Here is a 22,303-nt window from a genome sequence, read left to right as displayed (position 1 = left end):
CATAGAAGAACAACAGAGGAATGCGTAGAAAAGATGTGGTACACATATACAATGGAATACTAATCAGCCATCAAAAAGGAATAAAATGATGCCATTTGCAGCAACATGGATGGACTTGGAGATTATCATACTAAGTGAAGTAAAGCCAGGCAGAAAAGGGCAACTATCATATGCTGCTGCTTGCATGTGGCATCTGAAAAAAGATACAAAACGAAGTTATTAGCAAAATAGAAATAGAACCACAGACATGAAAACAAACTTGTGGTTCTTAAAGGGGAAGGTGAGAGGGGATAGGTTAGGAGGATGAGATTAACATTTACATACTACTGTGTGTAAAATAGATAAACAGCAAGGACCTCCCACAGAGCACAGGGAACTATACTCAATATTTTGTAATAACTTATAAGGGAAAAGAATCGGAAAAGAATAGATGCATATACACAAATACATTTGTATATATATACAACATATATGCATATATAGTTGTGTTAGTTTCAGGTGTACAACAGTGCAAATAGGTGAGTGTGTGTATAAATCCCTGTGGTATACACCTGAAACTAACACAACACTGTAAATCAACTATGCATCAATTAAAAAAAAAAAGCTGGGCTAAATAATAAAAGGAATGTATTCACTCCCATAATTGAAATAAATAAATCAATAAGTAGATGTGTGCCTACATACTCACACAGGTACAAGTGTGCTGCCTGACTTTTGGCTTATGTGTGTCTGGTTCTAGCTCCTTTGAGCAACAGCAACAGTTTCACAGGTACAAGTGTGCTGCCTGACTTTTGGCTTATGTGTGTCTGGTTCTAGCTCCTTTGAGCAGCAGCAGCAGTTCCAGGTCCCACGTCCACAGTGGACCACATCTTGGAGGATGAGCTTGTCCTCCTCACCCCATCCCTCCACCCCCACCATTACACCGCAGTCCTGCTTTTCTCCCCAGGAAAAGGGAAGTCACACTCCTTCTCCTGAACCAAACAAAATGATAACAGGTTTGCTTAGGTCCTAGAGCTGGGGATGAGTTGGTTCAGGAGAAGGAGTGTGGGCTGAGCCCATCGATCTAAGCCCATGAGATTATGTGAGGTGGGGACGGGGAGGGCTAGCAGCAATTTCTATACAGAGGGCAGTGGAGAAAAGCCAAGATGTCTAACTCTTGAGCTCAGAGCTACACATCGTTTGCAGAGTGTCTTACACCGTCCGGAAGTGCCCTTACTGATCACATGGGCTGGGCATGTGAAATATCATCTAATAGCTATGACTCAAGATGTTGAGAACCCCAGTTCTAAACCATCAGATACGCAGGGCAGGAGTTGTGAGTTATTTCTCTTTGTGGCTGTGGCGCGTGACAAGTAGGAACTCAGTTTTCTCCTGTTCTCCCTTATGGCCTGATATTTACCTTCCTCTTCCATAGACTTGCTTCCCATCTCCTCCAAAGGTCCACCACAGGGAAAGACAAGTCTGCCATCCACCCTTACCGTTTCCTTTCTGGAGAAGGCAATTTGAATGTTTGATCACATGAAGGAACCTCACTGAGAGGTCCTACAGGGAATGATGTGTTTCCTCCATGACTGGAAGCAAAGGCACCCCTCTATGACTTCAGTGCTAGTTGGCTGTGGAGCAGTGTGGGGCAGACCTTGAGCTGTGTAAAGCTTTGGTGTAGTTGGATTTCATAAAATAAAATCTTTATTTAGACTGACCGTGTGCCATTTGTCATGTGTGGGCTTGAGTGTCTGGCCCACTATTTTAGGATATGGATTTGCTATTATTCTTCACTTAGAGGTGGTGAGTTAAAGCCAAGCTGCTCATGCTTTTTCTCAATCCCCTTTGGGACGGGCACTTGTAAAAAACCCGTGTGCATGGTCTGGGCTATAATCTCTGACCACGGATCAGGATTCCTTCCCCCCAAAGGGACAGGGTTTAAACGGGGCTGAATTGAGATATTCGAAAACCATAAACACGGGCACATTATAGCTCCCTCCCTTCTGAAGTGGAAAACAAAGTCATTCCTAACTGCAAAACACAAGATATATGCACATTCAGAAGTCAGAATAACTTCACTTTGGCTTTAGTGACGGCAAAACTCTGAATAAATGAAATCAATCTGAATTCTTCTCTCCTCTCCCCTCTTGCTTCCCTCCGTTAGTGCCCTAGCTTTGCTGGTGGGACTTTAAGTCTTTTAAGTAATCCAGTCCTAGGCCCAGAAGGGAATCAAATAGCTACCTTTGCCCAGTAAGTTTTGTTATTCTAACCTGCTAAGTGGACTTTCCCTTGCAAAATAACATAAAATAATACATAAACTAAAATAAATTTGAACAGGGGGAAATCCTTAAGGCTGCTTGGTTCTAGCAAAAGGAATATGAGGTCACCAAAAGAATCTCGCCTCCCAGACACTGTCAGTGTTCCAGTTGCTGGTGTGCTGACCTCACACTGAGAGAAGTACCCTCTTTGTCCAGGAAATACAAGAGCCACTCAAGAGCTCATTTCCCTCAGCCCCACTGAGGGACAGTGCTCTTACCCTGCTCTCCTACCTAAAGCCACTCTTCCTCTTCCACGCCCTTGACTCAATCCCCTCTGTCTGGTCAAAGACGTGACCTCAGCATTCCTCCCCTCCCTCCCCCACATCCTCGGAACTTCCTCCTCTTTATCAGATCATTCCCATCAGCCAACAACCATGCTATGGTTTCTATTACCTTTAATAATAATATGAATAACTTCCAAATCCCCCAAGGCTACACCCCATGTCTCTACTCTTCTTGGCAGAAACTCCTCAAAACCGTTGCCTGTGCTTGGTGGCTACTTCTTCCTCTGCCATGAAGTCTTGAGTCCAATCCCGCCTGGTTCCCTCACTCCACGCAAAGTGCTCTCTCCAAGGTCACCAGTGTCTCTGAATTGCTAAACCCACAGTCAGTATTCAGATTTGACATTGGTTCACAGGACAGCACTGTCCCTTGGTTTTCCACCCACTCTCCCTGGCTCTGGTCCTCCGTCTCCTTTGTTTGTTCCTTCTCTTCTTTCCAGAGCTGGGGTGCCCCAGGGACTCCATCACTTCTTACTCTGCTCCCATGGTGATCTCATTCATCTTGTGATGTTAATCTTATGTTGAAAACTCCCAGGAATTCGGAAGTTCTCATTGTGGTTCAGTGGGTTAGGAACCCAACCAGTATCCATGAGGATGTGGGTTCAATCCCTGGCTTTTTGTTCAGTGGATTAAGGATCTGGTGTTGCCGTAAGCTGTGGTGTAAATCGCAGAGGTGGCTCAGACACTGTGTCGCTGTGGCTGTGGGGCAGGCCAGCAGCTGCAGCTCTGATTTGACCCCTAGCCTGGGAACTGCCATGTGCTGCAACTGTAGCCCTTAAAAAGATTAAAAAAAAAAAAAAAAAAATCTCCAAGAATTCTATCTCCAGCCCAAACCTCTCTCTTGAACCTCACATTCATAATCAACAGCCAACCCCACACTCCATAAACATTTTTAAATTCAGCATGTCCAAGATGAACCCTTATCTTTCCCTTCTACTTACTCCCTCCCAGACCTGTTCTGCCCTCAGTCCTCCCCAGCTCCGTCGATGGGAGCCCACAGTTCTCTTTTGCTCAAGACTCTAACCAATCCATCAGCATAGTCATATCTTGAAAATAGAGCCGGAGTCCAGAGTCTCCAACTATTGCCACCTGGTCTAGACCTGCTGGGATCGCTAACCACCCAGCTTCCACTTTGCCCACTACAGGCTACTCTCCACACAGCAGCCACACCAATCCACATGAAGCCAATCAGAGCATAGTGCTCCAGTGCCTCACTCAGGGCAAAGGCACATAATCTGACCCATTACCTCCTAGCTCTTCCCCCCACTATATTCCACTTCTTAATTTCACTGCAGATGCCCTGGAAGTCTTGCTCTTCTCAAGCACATCAGGCATGCTCCCAGCTCAGGGACTTTGCCTGAAGTATTCTTCCCCTTGACATCTTCTTGACAAGTCTTTCATCTCATGCAAATCTTTGCTAAAATTCACCCTCTTGGTGAATCTCCCCTGAAAACCCCACTTATCATGGAAATCTGCCTACCCCACCACCACCACCATGCCTGGTCCTTTTTATCTATTTTTCCCCGAAGTACATATCACTTTCTAACATACTGTATAATTTGCTATTTTTAATGACTATTTTTAAAGTTTTATTTATTTATTTATCCATAGACATTTTTAAATTTTTTATTATAGTTGATTTACAATGTTCTGCCAATTTCTGCTGTACAGCAAAGTGATCCAGTTATACATACATATGCATAAACATTTTATGCCTATTTTTTGTCAGTCTCCCAGCAACCCACAGAGTGTAAATTCCTAGACAAGAGGCAGGGGGTAGAGGTACTTGTTTTGGTCACTTTATGTCCCATGTGGCTACTGCTCTGCCTGGTGTTTCCTAGGTGCTCAAGAAATGGTAACTGTCTCCTCTTCTGTTATCAGCTGTTCTCACTGTTTATATTTTGACCATTTTCTGTGATTAGAACTTTTATATTTGATTCTAAGTCCCATCCTACATGGATAAGTGTCATATATAAGATACAAATTCCATGACCTTGTCATTCTCATGTAAGGAAGAAGATTCAGATTTTCTCTTAAAATGGGAAGACTTTCAACCCCATCTTTTCAGGCCCATCCTGAGGGATCATTTCTGTGTCAGAGTACTGTGAGGAAATTAGCAAGAGATGATGAAAATGAGAGCTAAAACAACAACCCACTGTCTGTACAAATTCCAGTGTCTGTAGCTCACGTGCTTTTTGCCGTGGTACAGTGATAAGAGCATGGGCGGTGGAGTCAGGCTGCTGGATTTCTCCTTACGGCACCAGCATTTACTGGGCCTGCAGGTTCTGCCATCTCTAACACTGGCATTACCTGTTTGTTTGTTTGTTTTGTTTTTTAGGGCCACACCCACAGTATAGGTAGGTTCCCAGGCTAGGGATTGAATCAGAGCTACCCCTGCTGGCCTACACCACAGTCACAGCAACATGGGGTCCAAGCCACATCCATGACCTACACCACAGCTCACGGCAACACGGGATCCTTAACCCACTGAGCAAGACCAGGGATCAAACCCCCATCCTCATGCATGATAGGTGGATTTGCTACCTCTGAACCACAATGGGAACTCCCTCGCATTGCCATTTTAATTCTTGCTGTCCCCGAAGAAGTTGAAAGGGAGGCATGGTGGGCAGTATAAATGCTCCCCAAAGATGTCCAAGTCCTAATCACAAAACCTGTGAATATGTCACTTTACACAGCAAAAAGGGACTTTGTAGATATGACTAAGGCTACAGACCCTTTTTTAAATTTTTTAATTTTTTAAACAATTATTGTTGATTGCCAATGTCATGCCAAATAAGGCTACAGACCTTGAGGTAGAAAAATCACCCTGGATTATGTGGGTGGGCTCAATGTAGTCACATGGGCCCTTAAAAGAAGAGGAGGAAGAGTCCCTCAGAAGAGGCAGGAAAGACAAAGAGCACAAGAGGGACTCAGCTGCTCTTGCTGGCTTTGCAAATGAAAAGGTGATGAGCTGAAGAATGCAGGAGGCTTCTAGAAGCAGAGACCAATCCTGGCCAGAAAACCAGCAAGGAGACAGGACCTTGGTCCTACCTGAATGAGGCTGGACATGCATTCTCCCCAGACCCCAGGGAGAACAACACCTTGATTCCAACCTTGTGTGACTCACGGCCAAGCCTGTTTGACTTCTGATCTATGGAACTGTGAGATCGCAAGTTTTGGTGCCTGTGACGAGGAAGAGGGAGGACAGCCAGGTAGCTGTTTATTATTCAAGCATCCCATATGCACCGCAGAAAGACTTTCACGTGGGCTGGTGAGACAGGGATAAACATGCTTGCCTCCTGTTGGACCCACGCTAGGACCTCTAAGTGTATCGTCTCATTTGAAACACAGAGTCTAGGGCGCATACCTTCAAGACCTCTGCCGTAAAAGTAGAATGTCAAGAGATGGACAATGAAGGGGAAAGAAAATTGGACCGGAAATCATGGCTGGGGTTACTCGATTTCATAATTACAGTTGTTTCCATTGAAATACATTATTTTATTTAGAAAAATTCAAAGCTATAGCACAGAGAATATGACACAGATCGGTTGACCCACCATCCAGATTTCACAGATGTAAGCCCCTTTGCCCAGATCTTTTCTTTGTAGGATGAAAACAAAAACATCCCAGATAAGTTGTAGTCCTCCCGTGCCAGCCCCCAGCCCCTCCTGTTCCTAAGTGGTGTGAGTCCATTCTGTCCAGGTTTCCATACTCGTACTATATATGCATATATCCAGGTAATGGAGCGTATTGTTAGTGTGCCAGCCTACAACAGGCGGTAAGGTACTGTACCTTTCATCCTTCAGTGTGCCTTTTCCACTCTATATTTTGTTTACAGTGTTGATGTTGATATAGGTAGATCTAAGGTATTTGTTTTGACTGCTGAATAGCATTCCATTGCATGAATAAACTACAATTTATTTACCCCATTTACATCTTGATAGATACTGAGCATGTTTGCAAATTGTAGCTGCTATAAACATGGCTACAAGAAGCCCTCCTGTAGCGGTATTGTTGGATGCACATGGAGACTTTGTATATCAATAACTGCTTCTAGGAGGCAATTTATGCCACCCAGGCTTCCACATCTGTGCAGCTTCACCTTCCCCTGATATTGCCAGAGTGTTCTCGCTGAGGTACACAGCCACCAGCAGCATGTCAGAACTTCCCCACATCCTTACCAGCAACAGCGACTGTCAAGACTTTTAAAACAGTTCCCTGATTCATTTGAAAGTAGCCTTTTAATTACCGTGTCCTAATTCCTAGGAAGGTTGACCATCTTTCATATCTTAACTGGCCACCCAGTTTCTCTCTTCTAAAAATGATATTTATAACTTTTGTCCACCTTCTTCATTGGAAAGTTCGTCTTCTGTTCCATGTATCATTCATAATATAATCCAGAACACATGTGCTTATTATAAAAATTGCAAATATCTTCTCCCAGTTGACTGTTTACTTATGTAACTTCATTTGAGGTGCATTTTCAAAAAAGGCAGAAACTAATGCAACACAGTCAAACGTGTACATCTTTTCTTGAGTGGTGTTTGCCTTCTGCATCTTGCTTGAGAAACCCTCTCTACTCTGAGAGGATTCTTAGGGGTGGCTTAGAGATCACCAAGGAAGGAGGGAGGTGAGAAGGAGCCGTATTTGTAGGTTTTTCTGTCTCTGCTCCCCTCAGAATAGCACCTAGTATTTCTGTTTTACATCTGGACCCCTGCATAACTTTGCATCGAGGGGGTTGTCTTGCTATTTAAAATCAAAACGTATACTTTGAATCTTAGTGTATTTGCTCTGAGATTCCTATTTGCCAAGACAGAAAGAAGAAATGATGATACTCACTACTCCTTACTCATAAGAGAAAAATAAAGAATAAATATAATGTGTTGCTGAGCTCTGGTTTGCTGGGGAAAGGAAGACTCAAACTGCTGGGCAGGAAAACACTTCGTGCTAAGTTCTGTGAGCCATGTATTGCGTGGTTCCTCGTGTCAAGGAGGGGCCCAGTGAGCAATAACCTGAAGAGTAGGTTTTGAAAGGTTCAGAAAGATTCTCACTCGGCCTTGTTTCTGGTACTAGATGGAGACAGGAGATTCATCTCAGGATACAGGGTTCCTTCAGGGCTCGATTGAAAGACAAAGGTGTGTGTTTTCTGGCTGCACGTCCCAAGTCACTGATCTGCTGTGAGCTCTACCTAAGGGCTGATTGGTGCCGTGGCATCTGGTGAATTTCAGGGTCTGGCGGAGGCAACACTTCCCTGCTCATCAGGTGTTCATTGTAGTTCTCAGCCTCTCCTCTGTGTCTCCTCTAATAAGTGTTAGAAGGCTTATTACTTCATGAGCTCAGATCCTTTCTGTTTTGAAGGATACATGTATTCAGCAGCCTGAAAAGGTGAAATAAAACTGCGTAGACCACTGCTACCTTCCTGTTTATGAAAACTTTCCCACACACAACTCCTTATTTGGGAATTTAGTGCCTTTCATCACTTGGGGAATTCTAGCTCGTTCTTTATTGTGGTGATGGCTAGATAACCCAGATTAGCTGGAATATCTTATTTTGAAATACACGAAGTTTCAGAGACATGTTTCTATCCCTTGCAAAAGTACAAAGACAAAAGAATAGGACATTGTACTTTGTTATTGACTTGGCTTTTTCTTTAACCCCTTTGCTCCTCCCCACGTATTTTATTTTCCTCTTTTTCTCTTTTTCTTTTTGGGGGTGGGGAGGTGCTCTGTATTATAGTCTCATTTTACATTCTCTCACATAGGGCTCCTTGGTTATGCTTCACTTCATTTTTTTTTTTTTCCTGTAACCTGCTTAAATTTAAAATGATTTGTTTTCTTAAAGAGGGTTAGCACACGTGATAACGTTTCCTGGCATTCTGCCACCGCCCCGTCACCCAGCTCTCTGGATTTAAGGCTTGTTTCTTCAGGAATGTGCAAAACTGTTCTGAATAAAGATAAAGAGAGGAATTCAAAACTCTTCTCCCAAGAAAGGCATGCAGAGTAATTTTTCATACCTATAAGTGAAGAGAATGAGTAACGCTTTTCTTTTGAGCAGAAAGAGTATAAAATTGAATAACACCCGCTCAAATTTTGCCAATACACACCCTAGAGTACATATCAATGGAACTTCCGCTGTGTGTCCATCCATGAGCATTTCCCCAGCAAATTTCATTTCGCAGGTCTGGGAAACTGAATCAAGTAAAAAGAACGCATGAATTTCTCCCCAGATTGTGAAAGATCTCTAGGTTCAGCTCTAAACCACTACATGGCCAACACTCACACAGGCTCAAGTGTATACTCAGAAACAGTCACGTATCTCAACTTACACGCCCTTCGAAGCACAAAAGGACTAGATTCTCTCCCTGATGTCAAAGTCCTGGCAGACAGAAAACAGAATTCCACTCAGGGGGGTTAGTTGCAGAGACTTTAATAAAGGAATTATTTGTAGGGTAAGTGGAGCCAACAAAGGAGGTTTAAGCTTCAGGGACCAACAAGAGCAAGAAGACATTTCCACCCATAAGGCTAAAAAGCAAGGGCGTCATGGGAGCCCACTTGTGCTGGGTCTGGCAGCTCTGCCTGGCCAGAGCTGGGGCCATGAGCTCTGTGGCCAGAACACAGGGAGGAGACAAAGAAGGAGCAGGGACAAAGGACACCAGCCCCTCCCTCTCCCTGCCTGTCATCTCCTACTTCTGTGGACCAAACCCAAACACCCAAGATTACAGGCAAGGGAGCCCCACTGGAGTGGTCCATGGACCAGCCTCCTGAGGCATGAGAAGGGAGGAGGAGCAGATGTCAAGGACGAGATAGCTGCAGGGGGCAAATGGAAAATAATCAACACTGGAATTAAGAGTGAGCAGGTGTAGAGTTCCTGATGTGGTGCAACGAAATGAAACTGACTAGGAATCATGAGGTTGTGGGTTTGATCCCTGGCCTTGCTTAGTGGGTTAAGGATCCAGCATTGCCGTGAGCTGTGGTATGGGTCTCAGACATGCCTCGGATCTGGCATTGCTGCAGCTGTGGTGTAGGTCAGCAGCTACAGCTCTGATTAGACCCCTAGCCTGGGAACCTCCATATGCCACAGGTGCGGCCCTAAAAAGACCAAAAAAAAAAAAAAGTAAGCAGGTTTGAAGTATGCTCAAGACTGTATTCTTATGCACAATCTGATTTAGTTCATGCGACTTTGGGAGGGCAGAGCAGGTGGTAAATGGCTTAATTTATGGTGAAAATGAACTCTGGTCTTCTGAGTGATCTGGCCGTGCTAAGATACCTGAGCTGAGTACCATCTCTGAATCTTACTGACCTGATAGAGGGATATAATGTTTGAGCTGGAGGGATCTTTTAGAGAACATCTTACCTGACCACTGCTCTTTAGAGACCGGAAAAATGAAGCTCCCTCTCTGCTTCCTTCACAGTAAAACAAGTAGTAATTTGATTGCCTACTATGTGCATACCCTCCAATAGTAAACCAAACAAAAGCCCATTCTCCTGGAGCTGACGCTCTGCTAGGAAGAGAGAGGCAATAAACATCAATACCAAAGTAGATGATTGGTCAGAGGAAGGGGACAAGCGCTATGAAGAAAAATAAGGCAAGATAAAGAGCGAGAGAGGAAAGGAGGACAGGGATGGGGTCTTTCCTTTGTACGGGACACGTGGACGACCACACGAGCAGGGACCCGAAGCGGGTGAGGGACGAGCCATGTGAATATCAGGGGCAAGAGCATTCCAGGCAGAAGGAACAGGCAGCGTGGACTCCTGAGTGGGAGCATGCTTGGTGCTGTTCCATGAAAAGGGGTAGAATGATGGAGTTGGGCTGTGAGCCAGGGATGAGGAGCCTTGCTGGCCATGTGGAACCTTGTTTCATTCTCAGGGTGATGGGAAGGCACTGGAAAGTATAGAGCAGGGCAGTGACATGATCTGACTTATGTTTTAATAAGATGCCTCTGGCTGCTATGTGCGTAGAATGAAGGAGACCACTGAGGAAGCTGTTGAGATAATCTAAAGGAGCTAGGATGATGGCTGGGGCAGGAGCAGATAAGGTGGAGGTGAGGAGAGTGGTCAAATTCTGGGTTTGAACACAGAGTCCACAGGATTTGCTGTGTAGGAGACACATGGTAGTAAAACAAAGGAGTCAAGGAGGACTCCAAGCTTTTTCACTTGAACATCAAGAAAGGTGGTGCTGACATTACTGAGCTGGAGAGAGGGTTTGGCGGGGTAGGGAATAAACAGGAGTTAGGTAAGGGGCCTGCAGAGTTTTAAAGGGCCATGAACATCTATGTGAAGACAAATAGACACATATGTATGTGTACATACATATATATATACATATATATATACATACACACATATGTACTCATACACATATTCTGATACATGTATGTGTGTATATGAGCATGATGCTCAGGTGTGGTTGAGATTTGAGGTAGAAATTTGGAAATATATTTAAAGTCAGGAGAAGATGAGGTCATCTGCAGAGTGCATGTAGCTATAAAGGAGAACAAAACTTAGCACTGATCCCTGGAACAGACTAGTAATAATAATTACTAATTTTAATTCTTATGATCATAGCCAAAACTCTTTCAGCTCTTCCAATGGGTGAGGCTCAGTGTTTGGGGCTTCCCATGCATTCTCCTGTTTGATTCTCCTAACAAATGTGTGTGAAATTTGCTTATATCCTCCTTGTACAGAAAATAAACTGAGGCTCAGAGGAATTAACCAGACTGCCCAAGTCACACAGCTAGTATGTGGCAAAGCCGGGAATGAAGCCCAGACAGACTGACTCCAGATGAAGCAGCCAGCCCAAGCTGACATGGCAGTTTTGTAGTAGAAGTTATCTGATAAGCTTCTCTCTAGGCTGAGTAAGTGTTTTCACTTCCATGCAGCTCCTCGAAGGCCAGAATCACACTTGAACATAGAACATCCTGATAGGAAGCACTCATTAGCTTGTCTTGATGATGAACAGAGAGAGAGTGCGGGGAGGGGGGGGGTCATATCCTCATGGCTGAGGTTGCAGATTGGGGCTGAGAAAACACCCACCTTTTAGAAGTCACGCATGACAGAGGACTTCCTAGTTAGATCCGTAATGCAATGACTTGTTTGGGAGAATTCATCATGACAAAGGACATGAACTGGAAGGTGGGTCAGTGTCCCTTGTAGAGGCTGTGTTTGGTATTGACCTCCCCTGGGCTATCCAAGCCCAGTTGGGGCTCCTCTCAAAGAACAGCATTTGACTGTGTTTTGTACCTAAGTGAGCAGCACAAATAGCATCGCCCTGGCTTTCTACCACCAGCTTTTAGAGGTGTGGCGGAACCATAATTGGAACCTTTCAAAGAGCTATTTGGATAAACAGACTGTCAGTCCTTGGTTATAAATAAACTGCTATCAGCCATCTGAAAAAGACAAAATGATAGCAATGTACCAAAATGCAGAGGGACACACACTTCAAAACACCAAACTTTGCAAGACCAGCTGCATGATCTGTAGCTTCCACCGCCTTTGTTCCCCAGTTGGTCAAAAGTCTGGTGTAAGGAAGGCAGCCCAGGTTTTGGAGTCACATTGGCCTGGGTCAGTATCTAGTCCTGATGTCCTGTAGTGGTGGCCTTTAGCTAGGTGTTTCATTCCTTAGCACCCAGTCGTCCTCATTCATCAAGTGGGGAGAGGGGAAGAATTCCCAATTAGCAGGGTTGCTATATAAACCAAATAGATATGGAAAGCACTGCTCTAGGAGCTGGGACATAATGTACATGGTCAGTGATGGCTCTAGAGATGATGATGGTGGTGGTGGTGGCAGTTATGCTGATAATGATGATGATGGGGCCAATTATGATGGTGGAGATGATGATGCTGACATGGATAATGGTAGTGATGATGCTGATGGTGACAGTTGTGATGGAGGTGATGATGTTGACCGGGTAACAGTGATAATGATGATGGTGATGGTGACAGTTACAGTGATAATCATGGTGACAGTTATGGTGGTGGAGGTGATGACACTGATAATGGTAGTGATGATGCTGACGGTGACAGTTGTGATGGAGGTGATGATGCTGGCAGTGATAATAGTGATGATGCTGACGGTGACAGTTGTGATGGAGGTGATGACACTGATAATGGTAGTGATGATGCGGATGGTGACAGTTGTGATGGAGGTGATGATGCTGGCAGTGATAATGGTGATGATGCTGACGGTGACAGTTGTGATGGAGGTGATGATGTTGGCAGTGATAATGGTGATGATGCTGATGGTGACAGTTGTGATGGAGGTGATGATGCTGGCAGTGATAATGGTGATGATGCTGATGGTGACAGTTGTGATGGAGGTGATGATGCTGGCAGTGATAATAGTGATGATGCTGACGGTGACAGTTGTGATGGAGGTGATGATGTTGGCAGTGATAATAGTGATGATGCTGACGGTGACAGTTGTGATGGAGGTGATGATGTTGGCAGTGATAATGGTGATGATGCTGATGGTGACAGTTGTGATGGAGGTGATGATGCTGGCAGTGATAATAGTGATGATGCTGATGGTAACAGTTGTGATGGAGGTGATGTTGGCAGTGATAATGGTGATGATGCTGATGGTAACAGTTGTGATGGAGGTGATGTTGGCAGTGATAATGGTGATGATGCTGATGGTAACAGTTGTGATGGAGGTGATGATGTTGGCAGTGATAATAGTGATGATGCTGATGGTAACAGTTGTGATGGAGGTGATGTTGGCAGTGATAATGGTGATGATGCTGATGGTGACAGTTGTGATGGAGGTGATGATGTTGGCAGTGATAATGGTGATGATGCTGATGGTGACAGTTGTGATGGAGGTGATGTTGGCAGTGATAATGGTGATTATATGATGCTCACGGTGACAGTTACAGTGATGCTGATGGTGACAGTTGTGATGGTGGAGATGATGATAAATGGTAATATTAGTGATGATGATGATGATGGGGTGGTGGTGATAAACCAGCATTTGAGGACCTAGGTTGGGCCCATCGCTCAGAAGGATATAAAACTAGAAGTTTGAGTGAGAACTACTGCTTTCAAGAATGTTTGGTGAGATTAAATTAAAATTCTTGAAAAACTATTCAACAGCTTGCTATTATTAGCAATGAGGATATTTCACATTTAGTCAGCATTCACTTCTATGCCAGGCATGGCTCCAAGTAGTTTATATATATTTCTTTCTTTTTTTTTTTTTTTTGTCTTTTTGGGGCCACACCCAAGACATATGGAGGTTCCCAGGTTAGGGGTCGAATTGGAGCTACAGCTGTCCGCCTACACCACAGCCACAGCAGTGCCAGATCTGAGCCATGTCTGTGACTTAGACCACAGCTCACAGCAATGCTGGATCCTTAACCCACTGAGCAAGGCCAGGGATCGAACCTGCATCCTCATGGATGCTAGTCAGGTACGTTACCACTGAGCCACAATGGGAACACCTATATTTCAATTAATCCTTACAATACCCCTTTGAAGAACAAAATGTAATTAGCTCCATGTCAGATTAGAAAGCCTTGGCCCAGAAAGTTTAAGTGTCTGATCTGTGGTCACACTGCTGGGAAGAAATAAAGCAGAATTCAAGCCCAGAACTGTCCAACTCCAGAGTCCAAGCTCACAAACACTGCACTACAGTGCCTGTGTCCCCTCCATGTGTACTGCAGCTATTCTAAGAAGGAAAAGGACTGTGTGCTCTGAGATGGTAGAGAGTACATAAGCTTGAGTGGTTCTTATGAGAAATCCACATAAAAAACTATAAGAGTGTTTGTGGTACCTATGATGGTTTAAGCTGGAGACTGCAAACAAGTACATCACAGAGAGAGTTTCTTGGCCCCACACAATATTTCTAACATTTAAAACCAGATTTTACCTTTGAAATCCAGATGTCTTGCTTTTCTTTATCTGTTGAATGATCTGAAGAACTGGATCATAGTCCAGAATGGCTTTATTTAACTGGAGCAGCTGCTACCTTTAGCTCAGGTAGTTGTTCTTGAGCTTGTCCAGTGCCCCCAACTCCCTGTTTCCTCGGCCTGCAAACATCACTTGTTTGTACACCTGGCCTTGCCCTGTTGATCCGTAAAGAAGACCCTACTGTGGAGGCTCACACACCGGACCAGGGTGCAGTTCAGGTCATGGCCAAGCAGAGATCCTTGCCCAGTAAATGCCGAAGCTGAAGGAAGAGAGCAGGACCTGCCTCTGATGGACCAGCTGTCTCCCCCCAGGGAAGATGGGTCTGTTGCTATAGCAACCGGGGTTTGCTCTGATCAGCTCGACCATCAACCAAGGACTCCTAATCATGCATCGCCTGTCCTTCCTACCCTCCTTGCTGGCTACTGATCATGAGTTCCCTTCTCCCCCTTTCACAACAATATTCTTAACTCACCTCTCATCATTTTTACTGTGATCTTTCCCCTAAAAGGGTTTAGAAAGTTATTTTTGTCTTGTTTTTAACTTTCCACAGGTAGTCGCTCATGTTCACAAGAGAACAGGACCCTAACCACACCATAAAATAATATAAGACCTCCCTTTAAGCCTTTTGTTGAAAAGGGAGCAGATGAAAATAAAGATAGAGATAAGCAGACATCTTGTTTGTATCACAGACACATCAACTATCTTACTTGATCTTCAGAGTAGCCTGGTGCAGTGGGCAGAGTGGGGAGACATGAGCGCAGTTTTTGAAGACTATAGCTTTGAAATGCAATCATCTCAAAGGTTCAGTGGTCAGTAGGCAGGAGAAGGTGGATTAGTGCCCAGGCCTGGCCTGGGATGAGTCAGCGCAGACCTAACTCAGCACCTGCCTCCCAGTTCGTTTACCCTTATCGCAGACCTTTGCTCTGGAAGAACTGAAACTGAAATGCCCAGGCCAAGGAGCTGTGAGTTCTTCTGCCCCTCCTCCCTCTCTCCCCACTTCCAAGAATATGCCAGGCCCTGTGCTGGCCCCAAGCCGCACGGTAAAGTCTGTGTGAATAATGCCAAGAAAGGATGGCTCAAATGCTACAAGAATTCCACTTCATGCATACATGGCTCTTTATGCTTTTTGTCCTAAGAAAGCTTGTAAAGTCATTTTGTACAAACTGCACATGCAGAGTGTGTATCCATTTTACAGACAGAATCAAGGCTCCAAAAAGCTAAGTGACACGCAGCTAGTCAGCTGTAGAGCTGGGAATCAAAGCCTGGTCTTAACACTCTGGGATCAATGACCTTTGCACTACCGATACTACCCACGCCTAACAGTGCCTAGCGCACATACTAGGTGCTCGAGAAGGGCTCGCCAAACATCAGCGAGCATCCATCCCTCTCAGAAAGGCTCAGAACCTCTAACACATCCCCATTTCCCCTTTACAGCCAGGAAGACAAGCCTCTCAGGAATCTTGCAAACCTATTGCTCCGTCAAAGTCAGCAGTGCCTGAAATTAATCACTATCATTTTCACCTAAAGCAACATATGAAGCTAGAGAGATATAAAAACAAACACCTCTGCTGAGGCAGATAACTGCAGATAAAGCTTTTTCTTAGCTTTGTTGACATTCTTCATTGCCCAAGGACAATCTGTTAAGAAGAAAATATTTTTCTTCAAACCACATTCCAGACTCAAAGTCCAATATTGAATAGTAAGCAGTAAGTAAAGCGAATTGCTTAACCTCCTCATGCTCTCTCTCCCCAGGTGAGTGTCCAAACCGACCTTGGGGAGGGGCCCACAGCCTCCTCCTTGGCTTTGTGTTATTTTTTGCAATTTGGTGGGACGCGCCTGGAGAGCAATTTGATAGGAAAACTTGGACTTAGTTCAGTTCAGGCATCAGTACAGAAATATGGGCAAGTGATTCAAGAGGCAGTTCTGTGGTTTGAACCCACGCTGTTGGAGGCCTGGCTGTCCACACTGCTCACCTTGGAATGGTCCAGGAGGAACTGTGTGATACCACTCTCTGACCTCCTCCCGCCCTTCTTGCAGAGGAGCTGGCCAATGTCAGATGTCCCTCTGGAAAGGGCAGCCTGGATCCCGGAAAGTCCCAGCGTTCCTATTTAATTCACCAAGTCCATGGCCTCGTCTTCCTTCTCTGCCAGTTGCACCCCCCTGCCCCCTGCCACTTGCCTTTGTCCCGTTCAGTCACCTCTCCACCACTCTCAGAACTGATAGGCATGTGGACTGGAATAGAAGTGAATAGACAGCCAGAGTGTGGATACTGTGAAAGGAGAGGGTGCTGCAGAGGAATAAAACTTTTATTTTATAATTAACCCCTTGACCCCGCGTCTTTTCCATTCTTTGCTCCTTCCCTCGCGCTGTTTAAATCAGCCAGTGCTTCTCAAAGTGTAGAGGCTGGACCAGCAGCATCAGGACTACCTCTGAATTTGTCAGAAATGCAGATTCTCAGGTCCCACCCCAGACCTAGGGACTCCTTCTGAGTGGAGCCCACAATTTATAACTGAGCCAGCCCTCCAGGTGAATGTGATGCACACTCATGTTGGAGAGTCACTGGTTTAAATCAGTTCCTTCCTCCCACTGGGTGTCATTCTCCCAGATCGGCTCACGGCTCTCTGTTTTCCAATCTTGATATAAATGGACCAAGACTTTGTGATCACACCAACTGCTATAGAGTCTGCAAGCTGTTGTCTCTGAGATGAGGTCAGGAGAAATGTCAACATCTGAAAATTCAACTAAGAGTAGTCAATAAGGTGTGATGGAGAGAGCACGGACTCTGACATCACATGGCCCTGGGTTCAAGTTCAAATTCATCACCAGCCAGCCGTCGGACCTGCGGCTAGTTATTCACATCCTCTGTGCATTGTCCATAAAATGTGGGTAAAAGACCAAAGCTGGAGGGTTATTATACTGAAATATATATATAACTCTGAAATCAAGACTGAAATAAAATAGCACATGTGAAGTGGTTTTTATAACACACATTAACTATTCAGAAAACATTCCCTTTTTCCTCTTCACCCTGTTCCCGGTAAAACCACAATCAAAATACATACATCTGTACCTGGTGTTCCTCCTGGCTTCTCCCAAGGCTTTACCAAGGAAGTCAAGGTATCTTCTTGGACCAGTCAAAAGACAAAGTATCTCTCATTCTATCATCTAATCAAGATGCCCAGTTTGTATCTTCATGGTTAGAATGTCACCAACATAAGTGTTATGACCTAGTCCTTTTAGGTTTTTGGGGTTTTTTTTTTTTTTTTTTTGTATTTTGTCTTTTTTTAGGGCCACACCCGCAGCATATGGAGTTTCCCAGGCTAGGGGTCTAATCAGAGCTACACCTGCCAGCCTACACCACAGCCACAGCAATGCCAGATTCGAGCCGCATCTGTGACCTACACCACAGCTCACAGCAATGCCAGATCCTTAACCCACTGAGCGAGGTCAGGGATAGAACCCACAACCTCAGGGTTCCTAGTCGGATTCTTTTCTGCTGCACCACGACGGGAACTCCCTGATGTAGTCCTTTTATATCATCTTAGTTTTATGATAACTGTCATCAGAAAAGGTTAGATGTGGGCATGGTGTCTAGAGAATGGAGATTTGGTGTTTAAGAATTATTAGTATGCTCCAAGAACTATCCAACAAAAAGAAAGTAACAGGTGCTTTATCAGAGTAACTCTCATGGTTTTGGCCCCTACAAAGGAGAAGGGGCAGTTTGGAGCTTTTCCATAGTCTGGACAAAAGAGTCAAAAACATTCTGTTCCTTTTGTGCTGAGTCTGTAGTAATAATTTTTCATTTATTGACTTCTTACTATGTTCCTGATCCTAAGCTTTTTTTTTTTTTTTTTTTTTTTTTTTTTGTCTTTTTAGGGCTGCACCTGTGGCATATGGAGGTTCCAAGGTTAGGTGTTGAATTGGAGCTGTAGCTTCTGGTCTATGCTAGAGCCATAGCAATGTGGGATCTAAGCCACATCTGTGACCTACACCACAGCTCAGAGCAACACTGGATCCTTAACCCACTGAGCAAGGCCAGGGATAGAACCCATGTCCTCATGGATCCTAGTAGGGTATGTTAACTGCTGAGCCACAACAGGAACTCCCTTGATCCCAAATTATTAAATGAGGCATATACATCGGTACACTGAATCCTTAGAAGTAATTATTATCACCTTCCCTACTCCAACCCTCAAGACACAGATGAGAAAACTGGTACTTAGAATGGCAGGCAACTTGTCTGAGATCACCAAGACCTAGATTCAAACCTGGAATTCTACTCCAAAACCTTAGTCCTTAATCACTAAACCTGAATTTCTGATTCAATCTCTCAGAGATCTCAGAATGAGGGAGTCCATCTCCTGAGCAAGGGAAACCAGTTTTCTGCCCCTGGAAGGTTTTGTGCTCCCACTCTGGATCACTCAGTTGGCCTTCTGTTTTATCAACCTATCTCCAGTAGTTTCCTTATGAGTCAGTGGCTGGGAGCTTGATAAACTCAGGCACAGATGATTGAATGAAGTGTCTAGAGCTACAAAGGTGAGGGTTCGGTCCTGTCCTGAGATTGTACTACCAAGGAGTTGCCTACCTGAGCTGGTCTTCGGAAGGCAAAGCCAGCCAGCCAGTGATCTCCTTTTGTCCCACCTTAAATGCAGCACCATTCAATCACAGCTCTGCAATACTAGAGAACTCAAAATAAATTATGATTATATCAGAAGAGCAAGTTTCCAGAAGCCTTAAGGATAAGTGGATTTAAGTGCTGCCAGCAACGTTACATTAAAGGTGGCAAATAGATTTCATTTTAAGTGACAAATCCAATCAACTGGTGGCAATGACTGCCGGGGATCCTGCACTAAAAAGGACTCTGAGGCCACTTCTGAGCTAAATAGCACAGAATGTCATGATTAATTAGCTGGTCTGCCATAATCACAGGAGGTAGGCATGGGGCCCATGGGTCTTATAGTTACTTAAATTTTATTTACTTATCCCTTATCTTATATTTTACATTTTATCTTATAATATATTATCTCATACTTACTATCCCTTCAATCTCAGTTGATATCGACAATTACTTTGTATGTAGTCTCCAAATACATTTAGGTAGAAAACAACACATTTTGAAAAATATCGACCAATGATAAATTACGTAAGATCATTACATACATTTTACACAATACATTTATATGAAATCTTGTTTGTTTGAAATAAGTTTTATTTCACAGATATAAAACAATTAGGAACATTTACAACTTGTACAAAGACTGGTAGCTTTTATATTTTAAAAAGTGCTACCCTGAGATATATGAAATCTTAACATGTATAAGCTTGTATTTACTTATTAATAAGTAAACAGAAGAAACTAAGATACTAAGCCAGACATTAGTTTCTACCTTAGCCTGGTAAAATGTAAAAGAAAAAATTATTTCAGAAATGTGGGGATTCATTTGGGTGCTGAATTTTCTTTGTAAACAAGAAACAGATTTTATTTTGGGGACATAGGTCTATTTATTCAATATAATCACAAAATCATAAGTAAGCATGTTAATAGAGTAAAAAGCAGTTTGGTTTTTATTTTAAATGTTGTGATGGGAGATGTATCTAATCTGTAAGTTAGAAATGTAAGTAATTTAAGTCCCCCCAAACTATATTTGAACTGTCATTATTTGCAGATGATATGATTATATATACAGAATTTTTAAATTTACAGATAGGCTACTAAAATTAATACTTGAATTTAGCAAGATCAATAGGTATGTTGTCAGTATACAAGAAAAACTCCACTTTATTTCTATATGGCCACAGCAATTAGAAAGTGAAAAATTGTAAGTGCCATATGTAATAGCATCGAATAAGCATAAAATAAGTAGGATACATTTAGTGAAAGATATGTAAGATTTCTACACTGAAAACTACACGACATTCCTGGAAGAAATGGAAGAATACCTAAATAAACAAAGGGTCTGCCACATTCATTGATTAAAAGACTCAATGTTTTTCTCCCCATATTGGTCTATAGAGTCAATGAAATCTGAATCAAAATCACAATATATTTGTATGTGTGTGCACACACACAAAAACCTGACATTCTCTTTAGCAAAGAAAACCGTGAAGAAGAAACCCAGAAGAAGACGTGCACTACCAGATCTTAAAGTTTATTATAAAACTACAATAACTAAGAAACTACAGGAGATCCTGTTGTGGCTCAGTAGTAACGAACCCAACTAGTATTCATGAGGATGCAGATTTGATCCCTGCTCTACCCCTTGCTGTGAGCCATGGTATAGGTCACAGACACGGCTTGATCTGGCTGTTGCTGTGGCTGTGGTGCAGGCTGGCAGCTACAGCTCTGATTCAACCCCTAGCCTTGGCCCTTAAAAAAAAAGAAAGAAAGAAAAATTAGAAAGATAAAGAAATTGCAGTAATAGCATAAGAAGAGACAAACAAACCAATAAACAGAGACAACTCCCACATATATAGTCACCAGATTGCTGACAGTGTTGTCATTGCTCTGTAATGAGAAAAGGATAACCTTCACAAAAAATGATGCTGAGCCCATTGAATTACCAGATGAGGGGAAAATTAATCATGACTCCCTACCTCACACCATTTACAAAAATGAATTTCCGATGTGAAAATACAAATAAAAATTTTTTGGAAAATTGGAAACTACTTCCAACCCATTGGGATGCGCAGTGATGTTTTAAGCAGAACACAAAAAGCACTAACTATGAGGGAAATTTTTGATAAATTGAATTATTTTAAAATTAAAACCTTGTTCATTAAAAGATGTTGTCAAGAGAATGAAAAAGAAAGCTGCCAAATGGGAGCAGATATTTGCATGTATCTTACTAATAAAGGCACGTGGAATCTAAAAAAAAAAAAATAATAACAAAGCAAATAAATAAACAAAACAGAGACATTCACCGATACAGAGAACAAACTGGTAGTTGCCAGAAGGGAGGGGAGTGGGGGTTGGGCAAAAGGGGTGAAGGAGATTAAGGAGAAAACTTCCCGTTACAAAATAATAAGTCATGGGGAGATAGTGTACAACATAGAAAATATTTTCAATACTGTTGTAATAACTCTGCTTGGTGAAAGGTGGCTATTAGACATATCAGGGTGATCAGTTCATCATATATACAAATGCTGATTCACTATGCTATACACCTGAAATATAATATTGTAGAACAACTATATTTCATTGAAAAAAATGTTCACAGCAGCATTCCTTGTTTTGACAAAAACCTGGGAACAGCACAAACATTCATCAACAGTAAAATGGACAGATATTGTGGAATATTCATTCCCCGCAACACGATACAGCAGCGAGAAGAAATGAGCGTCCCACCACGTAGCAACATGGGTGACTCTTACAAGGAAGCACATGGCTGAGCGAAAGGCGTCGACACCAAAGAGCACCGACTACACAATCTGTGTAATTCCATTTATATAAATTCAGAAAGAAAACGTATCATAACAGAGGTCAGAGAGCAATTCTCTTTGGGGGGAGTGGCGGATCCATCTGGATTGCCGAAAGTGTCGTCTCCTTTTATTTGGGTGTTGGTCAGGACAGGGATTTCCATTTCTAAAAAAAGCTAATCTGTAGTGATTGAAATCAGAATCATAAAAGTAATGAGTTTGAAGGGGTGCAAGGGAACTTCTGGCAGCTGGTGATACCTTGATCTGGATGGTGATTACATGGGGGTCATTAGCTTTGAAAACATTCATCAGACTACTCATTGACGGTTTCTGTCCCTTCCAATGTGGGTTTTTTAACCTCAATAAAACAACTTTATAAATTTCTGTATTTGAGGGAGAG

The sequence above is a fragment of the Sus scrofa genome, chromosome 2 (assembly GCF_000003025.6).
Source record: "Sus scrofa isolate TJ Tabasco breed Duroc chromosome 2, Sscrofa11.1, whole genome shotgun sequence".
Classification (NCBI taxonomy): Eukaryota; Metazoa; Chordata; class Mammalia; order Artiodactyla; family Suidae; genus Sus; species Sus scrofa.
This window is presented reverse-complemented; position numbering follows the sequence as displayed.